Raw genomic sequence first — 7,506 nt, 5'->3', positions numbered from 1 at the left:
AACAGTTTCTGCAGAATTTCACAGAATAGTTCAGCAACTTTAGGTGCGGACTTGGAGGGCTATACAAGGTCAAATTGCATGAGGTTTTCTCCTACAGTTCACTCAAGAGGTCTAGTTTTAGCGAGTACCTTCGGATTTTGCACCAGAGTCCGTTTGATATCTCAACTGTCTCACTCTTCATCAGTGCGCAGATTCTAACTTAACACTGGTAATGTACTCAAGGAAGGAGCAGCATCATCAATGTCCATAAACTGGAGTTCTGACATTACGTCATCAACCAATAGGGCCCATAAGTCCCTCCTACCACCACTTCGGGTCTTCAGACCTACAAACACAACAATGATCGGGTCGGGTCAAGGTTAGGTAAAAGCTGGATTTTACATATATCCTAGCCAAACACTGCTAAACATCCCTAGGTATGACAACCATTGATTCGGGAAAGCGTCGATGGGCATCTTCGGAGAACATCCCATACTATTCCCTCCGATGTCCAAGGACAAAAGCATCAAAAGGATACTCCCCAATCCCAAACCAAACTTAAGCAAACACATTCTCAGAACAGTCATGACATACACAACCAGTAGTTCATCATATAAAAGAGAATGTAAAAGCAAAATCAGATTAAGCAGTAATAAGTAATTCATATAACATGAATAATGAAAAAGATGATATAAACAAGTGCTACTGTTCTCATAGTAGGAGATCAAAATTAAAATACAATAACAGTAGGTAATCTCATAGTTTCACAAAGTAGAAACCAGAGAACAAGTAATCTATGTAGTTAAGGAAATAACTGTCCTTACCTTCTAACTTGGATGGGATCTTAAAGAATCAAGTATGATCTTGACTAAACCTGAGAAGACAGCCCTAAACAAGTGAACACAACATGTTAGGAAAGATACATAAAGGAAAAGATCATAAATCAATCGAAATAGACCAAGATTGAGGTTGCTGTACTCATTGGTCGATTGATTGGTCTGCTGGACCAGTCGACCAATGAGTCGACCAATGCAGACAGTGGCCTGCAAGAATCCAAATTTTGAGAATCCATAACCAAATTCGATGGTTCAAAAGGGTACAAATCAGAGGGGAATTATCATGGTAGTATTCTAGGGTATAGAGGATATCAATTCATAAATCAAATCAAGTTCCCAAATTATAACCTAGGAACACAAAGGTTAACCTACTAGGTTAAACATAGATTATGAGAGAAAAATATTATAATCAAAGATTCAAGAATTAGGATATGAGGATTACAAATATAGTAAAGAAAACACATTGATTGGGTTACCATGATCAAACTAGAGGTTCTTGATCTTACCCAAGAATTAAGGTTTTACCCTTTTTGGTTTTCTCGGAAAATAATTGAGAGCTCTGGATGAAGGGAGATAAATTGTTAGCCAAAAATAACAAGAAGGGTCATTCAATGATGAAGTTTAGGTTAACACAATATTATCCAAGAAGATTTTCCTTCACAAGGGAGGTTACCAAAAGCTCTCCAGACGATCTCACAGGTTAGGGTTTTAAAGGATTCGGGTTAGGGTTTCGAAGATTCCACTGGCTGAGGTTAAGATCATGATGATGATTATGGATCTTAAAGATCATGATGAGATCATGGAATAGATGGTTGCAAGAGTGCATTATCTTCTTCCTGATCTCAACGAAGAACAAAATTAAAGAAAGAAAATCAGAGGTAGAAGAGAGAGTGAGTGAAATCATACCTTATCTATGGGAGGATGAAGAATTCTTCAAGTCTTTGCGAGAGATCACCAAAGAATGCAAGGGAATGGGTTAGATTAGGGTTCTAACTTGCTCCAAAGGCTTAGGAGGTAGAGGAGGCAGAGTATTCCCGAGATTAGACTTAAATAGAAGAGACAGGATTCAAATTTCAAAAACAGAATCAATTGGTCGATTGATTGGTCGATTGGTCCAATCGACCAATGAGTCGACCAATCAAGACGGCAACTTCAAAACAGGGAATTGAAGGCTCAGATCAAGTCCAAACATCAAGGGGTTTTGCACACACCTAGAGTGACATACCTAGGAGTTAGAAATGCCTTTGAATCAATACAGAGACCACTCCAAGACCATCAACTAATCCAATCTTCATCCGGGTGCAGTTTCCACCATTGGAACACTGGCATCAACACTCATGGATTCCAATCCAGCCATCAAGTCTTCAACAGAAATGGCCCAAAGATGACTTCTTGCCTTACTTCGGGTCACTGGACCTACAAATAACAAAGTTTCCGGATTAGGGTCAGGGCTGGGTTTCACAAGCTGACCTCCCTAACTCCGACCATAGAGTCCATGACAATCCTAGAACCATACCGTGGATCATCCTCTATACAGTAAGTCAGATTACTATAGAAGTACTTGGCAAGATCTGGATAGACTAGTTGTGCCGTGGTGTATAAATGAAACCAATCCATAGCCTCCAATCTCTCCCGAATACCAAATACCTCTAAATTATCCACATCAACCAACCGCCCATGCTCGATCGGTATGTGATGAAAATAGTACTCATATAAAAACTCAGTTGTAGGGGTAGTGAAATGCTCCTCATCCGTAACCTCTGACCGTGGAACATGTCCTCGACCTCTATCCACCCGTCGCCCTCCTCTAGGCATAGTGAGTCTGTTGAAACAAAGAAAGAAATTCATTTGAATTAGTCCCAGTGTGTGGTTGTTAAATGTAGGGCATTTTCGTAAATTTTCAGAAAATTTTGATTTTGGTAAAATTTTGATTTGATTATTCTAACGTGTGCATAAGACCTGTACAAACATGCGGGAATACTTTGTTTGGTGAAAATTCATCTTTTTGACATCCTCAAAGTGAAAATTCAGCAAGTAGGAGAGAGAAAATCCCTCTTTTGGCTTGCATTTGTGATTTTTGAAAAAAATTGGAATTTAACCGAACGAAGAGTGGGAACACCTCTCCTATAGCGAATCAGTATTGTAGAAATTTATTTCATGCTAAAATTCAATTTGGTTTTAAAATGAGACAAGCTTTTGTAAAGTTGGGTTTTTGTGAAATGAATAGTGATTTGATAACCAAAATGGATGCAATCTTGTGTTTGAAGCTTAGTCTTACTTAAAAATTTATGGAAGCATGTTCCTAATCACCTACATGCATGATTCTAACCATTAGCAACAAGCATTATTCTGTTTTAATGAAGAATACATCAATGGTAAATGAAGTTTTCAAGAAAAGAGAAAAAGAAAGAGAACCTACTTTTGTTGATGATCAAGAGAGGGTTGCAAGTGTTGTTGGAGCCTTGAATCAAGATTGGAAAACCCTTCGAAACCCTAGGAAGTCGTTTTCCCCAGAGCTAAACTCGAATTGGTAATGTGAGAAATGAAAATGAAATGAGAAGTGGGCCCTTTAAATCTGATTTTCACACAGATATTTTTTTTGGTCGATGCCATTGACCAAAGTGCCATCGACCAAAGTGCATCGACCAAGAAAGTGAAAATTTGCTGGCTTTGGCAGTTTTGAGAAAAATTGATTTTTATTACTTTGTTTGGATTTTTGATGAATTGTACAGTTGAAGGCAAGTATGTTTGTGATTTTGAAAATGTGATCTTTGAATTTGGACATTTTTTTCCTTTAGATTTTTAATTTTCGTTTGGTTGTTAGAATGACCAGAAAAAGGAACTGTGGTGCTTCCTCAAGTTGGAATGGGAAGAGAGTTGTTCCTAAAGCTGGAGTGTCCTCTGGAAATGTTGAAGTCCAGAACCCTCTGAAGGGTCAAGCTACCGGCAACCTATCTGGTGCTCCTCCAGTGGTCAACTACCAGGTCAACTACCAGGTCAACTACCAGGAAATCATTAATCTAATGGGGATATGTTGCAATAGCAGAGTGTGCAGTTCAACCAAATTTTGACTAGGTTAATGGCCATGCACCGCGAGACCCGTGCTGCTACCCAGGCAGACCTTGACCTTGTTAATGTTGGAGAAGTGAAGTTAAACCACCAGAAGTCCCTACCCAGCGGAAGTTCCAGCCACACTAAAAGGACCGACAAAAATCTCACTAGGCCTGCACCGTATCCCACTTCGACTTATCAGCCCCGAACTGTGGGACAAGGTGTTGGGGATGCAAACCTCAATCAAACTGCTACAAACCCGAGGCCAGTGCATCAAAGACCTATAGAGCCGGTGCAACCTGTAGGACGAGAGGAACTCACTTGTTTCTACTGCCGTCAAAAAGGACACTTCGCCCGCCGCTGCCCTCACAAGCTAAGTCGTCAAGTTGCCTCGGCTACAAAAACAGTTCAAGCCCCTCCTGCCAATAAAGTAATTAGCATTGTTGAAAGTGAATCGGAACCAGATCAGGATCTCATAACCAGTACGTTACTCTTAACCCCTAACTCTTGTTATTGACCTATTCTCTGATTTTTGCATTTGCATAGATACTATAAGCATTGTTTTGTTTTATAGTTACATGTGCCTTGTATGAATACCACAGGCATTGTCCCGATTTATTCTTCACTTATGCATTACGTACATATCATATGTGTTCCTTGATTTAATCCTTACTGATTCATTGCATAAAGGCCATATGCATTATTTTGATTTAATCTTGCTATATGAATCTGCCTAGTCCGTATGAAATATCTGTGAGTAGTGTTTGAATTCCTCTTAACTATTTAAGAAGTCAGCCAAGAGTCCATGTTTCTTTACCTATTAGACCTATTTCTCGTTGTACTTTCCTTTCCCTTGGTAAAGATTTGGTGGAACAATCACACCCCTGAAGAAGTTTCCTCACCTTATTGGAAGTCCAGGTATGCTTTCAATTTCGAGGACGAAATTATTTTAAGGTGGGGAGAATGTGGAATCCCGCCTAATCCTAACCTTGCTACTGTGTCAAATCCATACCTACCATATGCATTATTCGATTTATTCTCTGTTGTATGAGTTGCCTAGTTTCATTTGGTGGAAGTTTATCTCAAAGATGATCTTTTTCCCCTTCTATTTCTTCCCTTTGATGAGAGAGTGATCTTAAGTCATTCCCATGATTGATTTTCTATACATGCTAATGTATAGAGGATCTCCATGCACTCTATAATGAACCTTCTACCCCTACTGTTGTAGAGTGGACCTCCAAACACCCTATAACCTTGTGAATTCTCCACATGACAGTTTCGAAGAGAAATCAAGTGTGATCTTCATGATTTGTTACTCCTTCTAATTGTTCCAAGACTTTAAACCTTTCATCTCCTGTTCCTCAATCAAAGGTTAGTAATCTCTCTTGTGTTGTATTGATCTACTCTTACTATGTTTTATTCTTTATGATTGAGACTTAGAAGAAGATGCCGCATTCTTGCAACCATCTCTTCTACAATCTCCTGTCATTCTTATGGTTTTATGATCTTCATATTGATCTTCACCATGATCCTTGTGAAGTCTGCATGAAACCATGATCATACTTTTGATTTGATTTCAAAGCATGTTAGATTTATTCCTTGTTTCTTATAAAAGACTTATTGCTAATTATTTTCCAAAGATTTTGGGAGAAGAAAGGTCAAGATAAAAGCAATGTCCTCCATCCCTTTGGAAGCCTAGTACTCTCCCAATTTCTAGGACGAAATTATTTTTAGGGGGGGAGAATGTAACATCCAGCCCAAACCTAGCCCGGGCACCCTATTTATTTTGGGATAAAGAAAGATTTGTTCAATGTTAGACCTTAAAAGTTGGACTTTAATTTCAATATTATTATCTTTGAAAACCTTAGGAAGCCATGTCAAACCTTTCCCTTAAGGTGGATCTGTAATGTCTGGCCTTATCCTAACCTTGGCCCGGTCCGGAATCTGTTATGTTTATAGGTCCGAAGACCGAAAGTGGGGGAAAATATACTTGTGGACCCTTTTGGTTGATGATTTGGTTTCGGAACCCAAGCCCTTGGACATTGACGATGATGCCCCTCACTTGAGAGCATTGTCAGTGTTAGTTTTGAATCTGCGCACCGAAGAGGGGTGAATTAGTTGAAATAAAAATGAACTCCTGTACTTAATCTGAATATATTTCCTGAAACTAGACTTCTTGATGGACTTGTAGGAGAAAACCCCATTCAATTTGACCCCATATAGCCCTCCAAATCCCTGTCCGAAGTTGCTGAACTATGTCTGGCAAATCCTGCTTGCGCATCGAAGAAGGTGAGCTTAGTTGGTGGACCTAATGAACTCCCATGCTTGTTCCAAAGGTATTTATGGAAACTAGACTTATTTATTGACTGGTAGGAGAAAACCTCACTCAATTTGACATTGTATAGCCTTCCGAATCCTTGTTCGAAATCACTGAACTATTTCTGGATTTTCTGTTGAAACCTGTTACCTGTTTTGGTCAATCCTTTTGGTCGATGCCATCAACCAAGACCATTGACCAAAGTTACCCAGAATCGAGAAAAAGATGCTTCTTGGATATTCCTTCCTCTATTTAAGTGAAACCTCGAACCTAGAAAGATATTTTACTCATTTCAACACCTGAGAACGTGGGAAGGCTCCTCTTTGGCTTGGGTGATGATCTTCTACAATAATCATTGTCTCTTTTCTCCAACTATCATCTTCCAAGGTATGATTCTCTCTCTTGCTCTCTATTCTACTCACTTCCTTTCTTCTTTTACTGATGAGACCATGGCCAAGGTGCTGCAACCTTGCAAACACCTTGCCATGAACATCTCTTCCCATTTATACTTGCTTTTCCTTCATTCTTGCTATGCCTCACTTGCATCTTGATCCTTACATATACATTACCTTGATTCCTTGCTTAACAACTTGATTTCTTATACTAAACTGAGATGTGGAGTATGATTAGACTAATCTCTAGCTTGCAAATGATTGTAATCATGTTCCTAACCTATTCCCCAACTAATTCTCTCGCTTCCCTTTCAATTCCATCAATTTCTCATGAATGCTAGGATTCTTGTCTTTAGAACATAGGACCTCAATTTGGGGGTTTTCATTTGGACCATTGGATTGTGATAATACTTGCTAGGTAGTGTTCTTACATTGTTATTAATCATCCCTCCAAGTTTCAGATTGATCCGAACCCCGGAAGAGCCATTTTGGACCGAAATCCCCAAAACGCATTATGCAGCCCCGAAGACAATTTTGGTCGATACCATCGACCAAGACCATCGACCAAACTTGTTGCTGACAGCAACCTTGGCCAATTTTGATCCAATTAGCATCCAATCTTCCCAATTTCTTCTCTAACTTATTATTGATGTTTGTTTAGGGTCTTAACAATTCTTTTGGACTATTTCTTGGTATTCTCAATTCATCATCAATTCAACCTAAGGTAAGGATGGTTATTTCCATAAACATATAGATCATCAACTTATGATTCATGTTCTTATTTATGAATAGAATCTCTTGATTACTTTTAATCTTTATAAGACTATTATATATGTGTTAGAATAGTGGTATTGAAATCTTTATACTCTTGTCATGGTACATTACTATTCTTGTTTACTTATGTCTATGATGATTCATTTCAATATCATGA

This window comes from Hakea prostrata, chromosome 11 (genome assembly GCF_041222555.1).
Source record: "Hakea prostrata isolate BN-2017 chromosome 11, UWA_Hpros_2, whole genome shotgun sequence".
NCBI lineage: Eukaryota > Viridiplantae > Streptophyta > Magnoliopsida > Proteales > Proteaceae > Hakea > Hakea prostrata.
This window is presented reverse-complemented; position numbering follows the sequence as displayed.